Genomic DNA, 13176 nt, shown 5'->3' with positions numbered 1-13176 from the left:
CTCGGCAGAGTTTGGACCCACTGGTATGATTTTGCCATTCATGTTGTCTTTGGTCTAGTGGGTCAGTGTGAAATGTGATTCATCATTAACCCTTTCTTGTGCCAGTGAGTCAATTATGCCCAAATTTCACACACGTAGCTGTGGACAGGGCATTATCGTGGCATACATAGGGTAAAATGTAATTGATGAAATCCCATGACGTCACTCATGTGATATTGTGAAGCAAGAGTACCGTTGCTCTGCTGAATTCAGAAGATCAGTGGATGTTTTGAAACGATCTAGAAGAATGGAGAATTATAGGTTCTTGTTGTTGTTTTTTTTTTCATGTTGAGGGTGTATAAGCTGTAGTTAAATACACTGCCGTCCAATTATAGCAAATAAAGGTATAACAGAATGAAAATGCAGATCCCAAATTATTCATATTATTCACTCATTTATTTTTTCTATCCCCTACACTACTTCAAATACATTTTTTTCACATTAGATAAAAGTACATATCGTCGCTGGGGTGACAAGACCTTGTATCTGCAATTTCGGTGAAAATGGCTTTTTTGGATTAATGGTCAAATAATGGGTTAAGTGATGTCCTGTCCAAATCCCAACTATTTTACTCCAAAAATGAAGCCACCAGGGCATGTCAAAGGAAAGGCTATCCCATTCGCCACAGTGCTTTGGCCACCATGTTTTTTGGCTCTCCTGAACATTTGACATTTTGTAGATACGAGGTCTTGTCGCCCCAGCAACGATATATTGTTGTTTTTATTAACATAAAAAATATGATAAATGATAAATATGATAAATATGAAAAATTGTATTTATGGATATACATTATATCTTTATATACTTTCTTTGGTTGGATAAACTACATTTTTATATAGAAAAAAAAAACAAAAAACAAAAACTGCTAGTTACTAAGAATTTCATTACAATGGGAGTGGCCTGTAGTTTCTGAGGAAATATTTCCAAATGAGTGCGCACAGCTTATTCTCATTTAATGATATAAATGTATGTTCCAGGAGTTTTTATGTAATAAGGACACAGATACGCTCAAATCAAAAGCGCAACGATCACTTAATTTCTAGTTCTCCACTGCCTTGATTTGACTTCATCCTGTGAATAGTTTTAAAGAAAAGGTATGATGTTGTGATAGCAAATGCAAACACTGTCAAGTGCAAGTTTTGCCTGAAGTTCTTTTGATGACACTTATGGCCAGCTTCATTGTTTACCATATATTTCTTAACCCCAGCAGGCATTAACATGTCTTTGCTGTGGATACATTCTTTGTTACAATGTTGTTTGATATTAAACTGCACCATCTTTTGACTTTGCTTACCTAAGATCAAATCAAGGATGGACTGTTTTCCAGAGAGATTTTAAAAAGTATTGGTATATTCCTTTGTACATATTCAAAGGTTAGTTAAATCAAAAGAAGCTCTGGGTCTTTTCCTACAAAAAGTGAATGGTTTATGAAACGAGGGAGAGTTTGTAGTCACATGACCAAGACAGAGATTATCAAGGTGATCTTGATGATTTATCCTTAACATCTAGCTGATTTTCATTTGAGTGATGATTGCATTTTACACTAAACTTTGTTTATACAATGTAAATCAACAAATTCCAAAAGGCAACACAACAGATAAATCATGTAACTTAATGCAATGAAAAAGTCCAAAATTTTGGTTGTATTTTGTAAACTTTTGTGTAAGTTGATATTTCTGCTGATATGATGTCCCTTTGTCAAGCTAGTCAACAATTAAGCCAGCCCACAGCAAGCAGGCACACAACAAGAACACACCAAACTCAGGAGCTCCATAGAATAGAGCCAGCCATGCTAAGGACTGCTGCAGTTTTTGCAGGGAGGAAAGTGTGCAGATTTGAATGATAGAAATAATTTATTAACTGCCTGCCTAACACTAGAACTTGTATCCCATTTGGTATAAAAAACTTTAAGTGTAAACTATGAACATATATAATATTAACCCTAATCAGGCTGGGGGGGGGGGGGGGGGGGGGGGGCGGACGCCTCGACGTTTCGCGCAATATCTTCGCAGTGCTATAAGCTCCCGCCGTGATGATTCATGACTTTTTTATTTCAAGTATCACGCAACTTTTGAGACCAAAATTGTTGCGCCCGCGCGTACCGTTTTGACACGACGCCCGTTCGAAAAAAAATTTGTCAACCCCCAAATTGCTCCAAAACGTGATTTTGTCTACAAATCCAATGCAAATTGTGTTTTTTCAATCAATTCACATAAAAATTCATATCTTGAATGACGCCCGTTCGAAAAAAATTTGTCAAACCCCAAATTGCTCCAAAACGTGATTTTGTGTACAAATCCAATGCAAATTGTGTTTTTTCAATGAATTCACATAAAAATTCATATCTTGACTTAGAATGGACGAAATTAATTTATTTTAGCATAATCAAGCTTTGAAAAATGTCTGTGACAAATTTTGGCCAAAAAACAAACAAAAACAAAAGGTCGAAAAACAAAGAAATACATAAGAAATTCAAAAAACAATCAAATACATAAGAAATTAATTTTGATACAGATTTTTTTTTTATCCTATGTCTCAGGAGACTGATACAAGAAACATTTTTAAAAAGAAATTAGCTTAATTAGAGCATTAATAAGTGATTTAGAGCCCAAAACTGATTTTATGCATAGATTACAATCATTAATTAATGTAAAATATAAGAAAACATTTTCGGAGAAAGCAACCATACATTTTGATAGCATATGTCGTGGGCTAAAATGCTTGGAACACACGTCTCAAGCATGTGAAAGAGCATGAGAAGTTGAATTGAAGTACTTCCCTTTTCGTCATGACAAATCAAACCCATTGCCATCCCTGCCCTTTTTGTCTTAGGGTAGGAAATAAGGAAAAAACTTTGCCTATGCTTGATGTGTGACCTTCTGTGCTGTTACACCCTTCAACTGTGCAGTATTATGGCATTTTTGTGAGATTTGTACAAAGTCTGTGATTATAAAGTAACAAATGATGACGTCACTCAAGAAACATTGTGTGTCATAATTTGCATCAATCGCATGTGCATGCATGCAGTGAGAATAGTAATACAACAACACATATCGGCAATTGAATTTTGCGCTGCGCAAGCTGGCCGGCCAGGCTGCTGATCTTATGACGATTGAGATGAGCTAGCGTGGGTGCAGCCAATGACGCTGAATGTCGATGTTATCTCCACATCGGGTCACATGATAATAAAAAATAAATAAACAAGAACACCTGTCGTCATCTTCCTAAATGCTCAGAAACAGCATATTTTGATTAAGAAAATGACTGGATGAAAACTTTGTGTGGGTTCGAAACATTCTACATAAATTTATGATAATTTGATGGATCTTTGGCCTTGTAAAAGCTGCTGTAAGAGATCTTTAAGAAATCCATTAGTTAGTGACTCTGCCATTAATTCCCTATTGACAATAAATCGTGAAAGCCTGCACTGATGCTGTGTGATTGTGGCTCACTCTTATCCTGTCTCCAACAGCTGTGCATTGTTGAACTCCACTTGCAGGGAAGGTGGATCCAGTGTCTTTGATTTTGTCGGTTTTTCAAAATCTGCAGCATCCTGGTGTTGACTCTGTAGGCATTGAAAAGAAGGTCTGATTTTTTATTTCTTGTAGGTCACTGTAAATTGAGAAGGATGTTGAAAGATTAACAATAAAAGTACTCTGTAGCATTTTCATCTGCAGCATCTGCAAACTCACCCATCCAAAACAGGTGCCCTATTTCCTTATTATATGTTGTTCATTTTCAGAATGCAAGGTCCATGATCATTTGTGTAAAGGTTATGAAATTCGAGAAATGATACCCTTGTATTCCATCTCACCACTGTACAATGTACATGCAAAGGAAGACTTAGGAAACAGTGGTTAGGAAGGAGATGGTACTGGAAAAGGGAGCAGGATTTGGGTGTTGATTCCCCCCTCTCTCCAATCCATCTTGTAGGCCACCTTGTTGAGGAAATCCTATGTGTAGGATGTATCCCAAGGAGTCTGCCGACAGGACACTAACAGCCTTTAAGTACTAATCAATGCCATGGATATCAGACTTGGCTTCTTTTCATCAATGTAACATGTAGGTGTTTATTTCATTTCCTCCTGATAACTTTCAATTGCTTGTAAATTGATTTTTCCACGACAAGGATTTTTAGAGATGCTGAAATCCATTTTTGTAGCTCTGGTACCCAAAGGGTGCTCAAGAAAGATACCGGAAAGTTTTGAAACCTTGAATGCTACGATTTGCAGTCTCTTCTGAGATACATGCCTCATGGAGCTCCTTAGCAAGAGAGATGACATTGGGTTTAGCAGTGAGGTGACATCTCGATGAAGCCCTTTACACCTTTACCTTTTTATCGACATTCACCAGTATGTGATGTAGCTGCTCCACAGATCTTGTAACACTCTTCTGAGTAACTTTCCCATGAAGTCCTTGGCAGTTTTCTTGAAACACCCTGTTGTGATGCTCAAATGCACAATCAACCTCTACATTGCATTTCATTTCACCAGTTGTGTTGACAAAGCGGTTCCAAGTTAGTTCATACGATAAGGCCACCCGGTAGTGGCGGGTGACGTTAGTAGTACTGCCGACAGCACTAGTAGTAGTACTAGCGCCAGTAGCGGTGATGCCGCTGGAACTGGAACTTGCCTCCTCGATTATTTCAACAATTTTCCCATTAGCTCACCTCCCCAACTCATCCACGGCTTGTACTTTATCCCCAACAGTGAGCATTTTTTGTGCTTCCTTACAAAATTAGCAATGCATACTAAATATTAAGTAGTCAGTCTAGGAAAAGAACGAGAAGACTCCAAAGGCACTGTGTCACTGTGTCACCTCCCCAAAATTCGACTGGAATGAAAGCCTATAATTTTCTCTTTCATGAATGTAATAAGTGTTTAATTATTGTGTTCATCATGAATTTGGAGATAAATCTTTTTGCTATAAAGAATTTGTCCCCTATCATGAACTGTTGGAAGAAACCAAGTGTCTGTGAGTATATCTTTGGATAATCCAGATCAAATGCGTAGTACTGCCAGGAGAAAGATGAGCGCATTAGCTGTTGTAGTTGGAGTGTAGCTCACTTTCACCCCATCTCCAACTACTGTTCATTGCTCAACTCCACCACCATCCTGAATGAAAACTACTAGACGAGGTTGATCCAGTGCATTTGATTTTGTTGGTTTGTCAAAATCTGCAGCATCCTGGTGTTAATGACTCTTGGGACATTGAAAAGAAGGCCTGATTTTTCTTTTATTTCTTGTAGGTCACTGTACAAGGAGGATGCTGAAAGATTATTGAAGTTCAATAAAGGCACTCTGTGACATTTTCATATGCAGCATCTGCATAGACCCTTCCATCTGTAGCAGGTGTTATTTCACTTAAAGATTGTAAATTGTCAGAATGCAGGGTCAATAATCATTTGTGTAAAGGTCATGAAATTCAAGAAATGAATCCATTCAATGAAACCTTCAATGGCTATGATTCGCAGTCTCTTCAAAGATGCGTGCCTCATTGAGCTTCTTAGCAAGAGAGATGACATTGGGTTTAGCAGTGAGGTGACGTCTCGATGAAGCCCTTTTCACCTTTACCTTCTTATCCACATTCACCAGTACCTGATGTAGCTGCTGCACAGATCTTGTAACACTCTTTTGAGTAACTTTTCCATGAAGTCCTTGGCAGTTTTCTTGAAACACCCTGTTGTGATGCTCTAATGCACGATCAACCTCTACGTTGCCTTTCATTTCACCAGTTGTGTTGACAAAGCGGTTCCAAGTTAGTTCATACGATAAGGCCACCCGGTAGTGGCGGGTGACGTTAGTAGTACTGCCGACAGCACTAGTAGTAGTACTAACGCCAGTAGCGGTGATGCCGCTGGAACTGGAACTTGCCTCCTCGATTATTTCAACAATTTTCCCATTATCCCACCTCCCCAACTCATCCACGGCTTGTACTTTATCCCCAACAGTGAGCATTTTTTGTGCTTCCTTACAAAATTAGCAATGCATACTAAATATTAAGTAGTCAGTCTAGGAAAAGAACGAGAAGACTCCAAAGGCACTGTGTCACTGTGTCACCTCCCCAAAATTCGGCTGGAATGAAAGCCTATAATTTTCTCTTTCATGAATGTAATAAGTGTTTAATTATTGTGTTCATCATGAATTTGGAGATAAATCTTTTTGCTATAAAGAATTTGTCCCCTATCATGAACTGTTGGAAGAAACCAAGTGTCTGTGAATATATCTTTGGATAATCCAGATCAAATGCGTAGTACTGCCAGGAGAAAGATGAGCGCATTAGCTGTTGTAGTTGGAGTGTAGCTCACTTTCACCCCATCTCCAACTACTGTTCATTGCTCAACTCCACCACCGTCCTGAATGAAAACTACTAGACGAGGTTGATCCAGTGCATTTGATTTTGTTGGTTTGTCAAAATCTGCAGCATCCTGGTGTTAATGACTCTTGGGACATTGAAAAGAAGGCCTGATTTTTCTTTTATTTCTTGTAGGTCACTGTACAAGGAGGATGCTGAAAGATTATTGAAGTTCAATAAAGGCACTCTGTGACATTTTCATATGCAGCATCTGCATAGACCCTTCCATCTGTAGCAGGTGTAATTTCACTTAAAGATTGTAAATTGTCAGAATGCAGGGTCAATAATCATTTGTGTAAAGGTCATGACATTCAGGAAATGAATCCATTGTATCCCATCTCACTAAGTACTGTACAATGTACAATGTACATGCATAGGAAACAGTTGCAGTTAGGAAGGAGATGGTACTGGAAAAGGGAACAGGATTTAGGTGTTGATTCCCCCCTCCCCCCAATCCATCTTGTAGACCACCTTGTTGAGGAAATCCCATGTGTTGGATGTTTCCCAAGGAGTCTGCCGACAGAACACTGACAGCCTTTGAACACTAATCAATGCCATGGATATCAGACTTGGCTTCATTTCATCAATGTAACATGTTTATTTCATGTCCTCATGATAACTTTCAATTGCTTGTAAATTGATTCTTCCGCGACAAGGATTTTAGAGATGATGAAATACATTTTTGTAGCTCTGGTACTTAAAGGGTGCTCAAGAAAGATATATACTGGAAAATTTGGAAACCTTGAATGGCAAAGATTTGCAGTCTCTTCAAAGATACATGCCTCATTGAGCTTCTTAGCAAGAGAGATGATATTGGGTTTAGCAGTGAGGTGACGTCTCGATGAAGCCCTTTTCACCTTTACCTTCTTATCCACATTCACCAGTACCTGATGTAGCTGCTGCACAGATCTTGTAACACTCTTTTGAGTAACTTTTCCATGAAATCCTTGGCAGTTTTCTTGAAACACCCTGTTGTGATGCTCTAATGCTCGATTAACCTCTACGTTGCCTTTTATTTCACCAGTTGTGTTGACAAAGTGGTTCCAAGTTAGTTCATACGATAGCCTCGGTGTGAGAAAGCACTTAACCTGCGCTAAAAGTCTAAGAACCTGCAAGCTGTATTTTGGCTTTTTAGCTGCCTTGAAATGCAAAAGCAATATCTTGTGGAGTAGGATGATGCCAATCACCATCTCCCATCTGCCTGGCATCATTGAAGTCAAGTGCAACCATTCCTAGGCCCAGTGCACAGCTAGAATAGTTCAAAATGTGATCTGAGTCACCCGGTTGCAGTTCCGTCAGCCCCTCGCTACTTTCGTTATCCGTCTCCATGCTGTCAGCTTTCCTCAATAAATCGTCCTCATGCTCCCTTGTTAACTTGTCTGGGGATGTTTTCTCCGAACCCACATTTGACAAGTATTTCAAAATCTTTGGTGGTTCCTTCTCTTTCTCAAACTGTCTGCTCATGGCATTCATTTTGATGAATTTACTGAGTCTTTTCACAAAGCAAATAAAGCATTAGTAACAGAATGCCATCTAGAGTCATTTTGGCTTTTTAGCTGCCTTGAAATGCAAAAGCAGTATCTTGTGGAGTCGGATAATGCGATCACCATCTCCCCTGGCATCGTTGAAGTTAAGTGCAACCATTCCGAGGCCTAGTGCACAATGAGAATAGTTCAGAATGTGATCTTCGGTTGCATTCTGTGTTGGTGCTGTAGCACTATTTTAGAGAACATCCACACCAGAGTGTTTTGACTTGACATGATTCATCAGCATTTTTCTGGATGCATATTTCTTGCTGCAGTGTGGGCATATCCATGACTGGTCTGAGGGAATCATTTCGCTTTCCCTTGGAAACATGTATGAATCCACAAAAGATGACATTACTAGATCTGCATAGTGCTTGTAACTGTGATGAGTTTGGAGGGAGAATGCATTTTTGGTTGGATCTCCTTCCACATCTTCCAGCCCAAAGAAATCCAATGCTGCAGCAAGGACCAATGCCTATGTGTACTTTTCGAGTAGATCATATGCAGCATTGATGTTCTTCATTGGGTCGATTGTGACATTTCGGGCTTCTAAGAAATTCCTCGCAGAGTACAATGACCCTTTGTCTCCTGCAGAAGAGGGGTCATAGAGATGCTTCTATATGACCTATAGGGAAATTAGAAAAAAAAAGAGGGGATAACGGATTACTATAAAAGAACATGACTAGAACTGTAAAGATATTAATAAAGTGATGAAAAACATTGTTGTTCTACATGCATCCACATCTATGTAGAAACAACAAAAAACAGGGGAGAGAAGATTATGTAATTTTGCACATGACTAGAACTACTGTAAGAGTGGATATTTTCATGCTAAGCTGGGTATGCAGACTCTACAATGTAGCTTGCTTTTAATTCTGTGGAATAAAGACATCTTTCTGAAGCATATTACAAGCAAAACTATTTGTATGCTTTTATTTTCAAACTGGTTTTTGGGTCATGAAATGTTTGAAAATTTCAACACCACAAAAATGTCCCCTTTTACAGTATGTAGGTATTAAAAAAGTGATGAAAAAAAAGCATATATTAATACATATATCACAGTGACGGATCTAGAGGGGGTGCACCGGGAACTCACCCCCTCTTTATTTTTGTTATTAACCCGTTGAGGACGAGTCCCGAGTATACTCGGGCAGGTGTCTATGGGAAATGCGTGTTGTAGCAAAATCAAATCGTCCTAAACGGGTTAAAAACAAAAGAACAAAAAATGAGAGTGGATATCGACAGTTGACTTTTGCACTGCGCTAGCTGGCCAGCCAAAATGGTAATCTTATGATGATCAAGTTGAGCTAGCATGGGTGCCGCCAATGACGTCAAATGTCAACGTTATCTCCACCCCAGTCACATGATAATAAAAAAAAATAAAAATAAACAAGAACATCTGTCATCATCTTCCTAATTGCTCAGAAACAGTACATTTTTAATGATAAGAAAAATGACTGCGTGTAAACTTAAGCATTCTACATAAATTTATGATAATTTGAATGATTTTTGCCATGTAAAAGCCACTGTAAGAAATCCTTTCGAAATCAATCAATAAGTGCCTATGCCATCATTTAAGTTATTCCCTGTTAATAAAAAAAGTGAATGCCACCAATTTTACAGAAAAGTAAAATTCTAGTTAATTTTTACTGACCAGGAAGGCTAGTCCAAATTTTAGCTGAATATGCCGTAAGAAGCCACTACATATTTCATTTTTGTTGTTTCGTGTGGCAAAATTAACCTCCCCAAAATTTGGTTCAGATGAAAGCTAACTCTTGAATGTGGTTTAGTGTTTTCATCATTGTGTTCACCATAAAGCTTGAGGTAAATCTTTTGGCTAAAGAATCTTTCTCCAGTGAGAAAATGCTGGAAGAAATCAAGTGCCTAAATGTTTCATCATTGTATTCACCATCACCCCTGTGGTCTCTTAACAAATCAATTGTCCTCTTCTTTTTTTTTCTTGTTCCTTTGTTTGTTCTTTTAAGAAGAACAGGCACAATTCAGGAACATTTACCAATGATCTCAACACTCCAGAACACTTTACATACAGAGTGCTTTCTCCCAAAAGGCTCTGTCACTAGTACAGCCTTCTCCACCGGAGCATTTTTTGTAGTCATCAACAGTCCTCCTTGACACTTTGTCTCCAGACCTTTTTTTAAAACAACCAGCTGGGCCAGAAGAACTCAATCTACACGTTTGCTCTATACACATGGAGGACTTCTTGAGTTAGTCTCAATTTCTACTTCTTCCTTGGTTGCCTTAACCACATTCTTCAAGTGCTGTGCGAATTTCTTGCACTGTCTGTCTGTGGCAGCAATTTGGGATTATTTCACCTTCCTCGCTGTAGAAGCATGGTGGCTCACTCTGCTTTCAACATCCAAGTCATGGAGGGTCAAGAATGACAGTCTTCTTTGAATCATTTCTCTGGCATTGTTTGGTCCTGAGCTTAGGTATCTGCCACTCTTGCTAGTGAAATGACATCTTCTGGTATTCTTTTGCAGCTTGCTGCCGAGTGCCCCTGTTGCTGTTTTCGTGCGTTTCCCCCATTTTGGTATCCATTGCCTTCCATGGTCTCTCAGTGATCTATGTTTTCCAGTTCTCCATGTTAATTTTGATAGTAATCACAGGTACTGAACCACTTAACTTTGTGTAAAAATGGTACACATACATTTGTTGCGCGGGGCACCAACAACACTGCTGTGATTCAGTGTTATCCTAGTGTTAGCCATCCCCCGAACCCTGGCCACGTGCTGACCCACATCCCCCAGATACAGCTTGAGGTGCAGGGAGTCGGTCTCTAGCAGCAGCCGGATAAGGGGGATTTCACTCGCTGCTTGGAGTTGGTCTCGGTTAAAGGACTGGATCAGCCCCGAGACCCCGAAATAGCAGTGAGGGAAGGCAGCTACCCAGGCCCGAACCATGCCGGCATCCCCACTGAAGGAGTGTAAGTGAACTCGCTGATGAGCGATACACTTCCTTTTGAGGAGCCGGATGACCAGCCGGTTTACCGTGCTGCCACATGGGTCTGCTGCGGCACCTCGAAGGTGCATAACAAGGATCCGCCCCAAGGTCCCGAGTGCGAGAATTCGGTTAAAGAGCTCCTCTTGTGGGCGCCAGAGATCTTTTGGTACCGAGAAGTCAAACCCAATTTCGCAAATGGCGGACACTCAGGGGTTGCAGAGCAGCCTGAGGAATCCATCCAACTGGGCCTGCGTGTAAATGGCTGCCTCTTTGGGATGGATCCCTACTGCCACCTTAAAATGGGGACCACGCCTCGTCAACCTTATGAAGTCATTTTCGAAATCCCGGTCTGGGAACCGATCCGGATCACAAAAATTCAGAACTGCCCAGTGATTGGAAATGGGTGGTTGGGTCTGCGGCCAGTGGTCATGTCGGGGTTGCGAGGTGGCATCCCCGGCTGGTTGGCCACCGACTGAAGCCGATCGGGATGGTAGTGGGTATTGAACCCGACCACCCGTTTTCTTAAAGTACCAGGCACGGTTATCTCTGCCTCCTCGACTGCAGGTATGGGAGCCGGTGCTTGTGGGCCTGGCTCACCCATTACCTCCACGATAGCCACCCTCTGTGGTGGGGACAACCTGTCCCACAGATATGCCAGAGGGCACCAGTGCGGGAGGACAGCCGCGGTGTTCAGCGGCTGCAGGGTTGGAATTACCTGTTCCCAGCCCTCATCCTCTAGCAGTAGGCTTGCTTCTGCCTGATCATTTTCGCTCAGGGGGCTGCCATCCACCTGCCAGTGCCGGTTAGTGTATTCAACCAAACGCTCTAGGCAGGCGGTATGCAGCAGGAACTGTGCAATCTTACGCAGTCCCATGACCCTCTTTCTTAGGGTCGCTGCCCATTCAGGGCCGATGTGCTCCTCTTGGGGGCGGAAGAAGTCCGGAAAGTGGTGGTAGACATGCCACCTCAGTTTAGGGGAGGCATGTCCACAACCAAACAGTTTCAGTCTTTCTCGCAAATATATCTGAATTTCACTACCCATTCCCGAATATCTGACTCTTCCTTAACCACGTTTTGAACCTGCCCGCAGGCGTTCACTTCGAGAACAAGTCGGAAGGAAACTCCGAACATAAACACTTAAAGGACAAGTTCACCTTCATAAACATAAGGATTGAGAGAATGTAGCAATATCAGTAGAACACATTATTGAAAGTTTGAGGAAAATCAAACAATCCGTTCAAAAGTTATGATTTTTTGAAGTTTTTGTGCAGTACCCGCTGGATGAGAAGACTACTGCAGTGTATGAATAACTTAGATGTCACATGCGTACAACAATATAAGGAAAATATAAAGAGAATTTCACAAAATTCCATCTTTTGAAGAAAGTACACATTCCCCTGACTCGTTACCGATACATGTTATGGGTAATATTATTCCCCCTGCCCTTAGAAAGAGGCAAGTCAATTGCTCTTTTATTTTGCGAAAAAAGTGAAAATATGTTGAATTTTCTTTTATATTTTCTTTATACTGTTGTACGCATATGACTCACAAGCTGTAGTAGTCTCCTCATCCAGCGGTTCCAACACAAAAATTTTAAAAATTCATAACTTTTGCATCGATTGTCCAATTTTCCTCAAACTTTCACTGATGTGTTCTACTAATATTGTTGCATTTTCTCAATCCTTATGTTTATGAAGGTGAACTTGTCCTTTAATGCAATGCAAACACATATAATTCAACAAACAAAGAAGGCTTGAGGAATTCAAGGGATTTTTTCACTCTTTTTCCCCGATAACTTCTTCTGCTAATTAAATTAATTACAAATCGCAAAGGATTATAAGGAATTTATTGCTCCTTCTCTTGCTTAAACAAAGATTAAAGCAGTTTATTGCTCCTCTCTCTTGCTTACGAAATCGCAAGGGCTTAAACGGTTGTTCGCTCTTTTATTCCCTTGTTCTTACACAAAATCACAAGGAGTTAAAGCGATTCTTCACTTTCTCTCCCTTTCAAAATTAATATATCCAAGGGTTAAAGCAACTGATTCGCTCTTTCCCTGGCTAAATCTCAAGGGGCTAAAGCAATTGTTTCGCTTTTTTCCCTTGCTGAATATACAAAGGGTTAAAGCAATTATTCGCTCTTTTCTCGTGCTTAACACTTTTAGTGCGTAACTTGCAAAGGTCTTAGATTCACGGCAGTGTAATGAAACATATGTATTAACGAATCCAATCAATATTTGAGTAATATAAACGTCCAAAATGTATCATTGAGTCAATACTTGCACAAAAAACAAAGCATA

General features: G+C 40.1%; 1 pseudogene; it reads right to left on the bottom strand.

The window, feature by feature from the left end:
• Positions 1-7015: 7015 nt before the first annotated feature.
• LOC139732437 (uncharacterized) lies at positions 7016-10969 on the bottom strand (annotated as a pseudogene).
• Between the last annotated feature and the right edge of the window lie 2207 nt (positions 10970-13176).

Source organism: Diadema antillarum, unplaced genomic scaffold (assembly GCF_040938485.1).
Source record: "Diadema antillarum isolate AM-2024a unplaced genomic scaffold, OU_Dant_1.0 scf00000024, whole genome shotgun sequence".
NCBI lineage: Eukaryota > Metazoa > Echinodermata > Echinoidea > Diadematoida > Diadematidae > Diadema > Diadema antillarum.
Note: the sequence above shows the minus strand (reverse complement) of the source record. Positions and strands in the feature narration are given on the sequence as shown.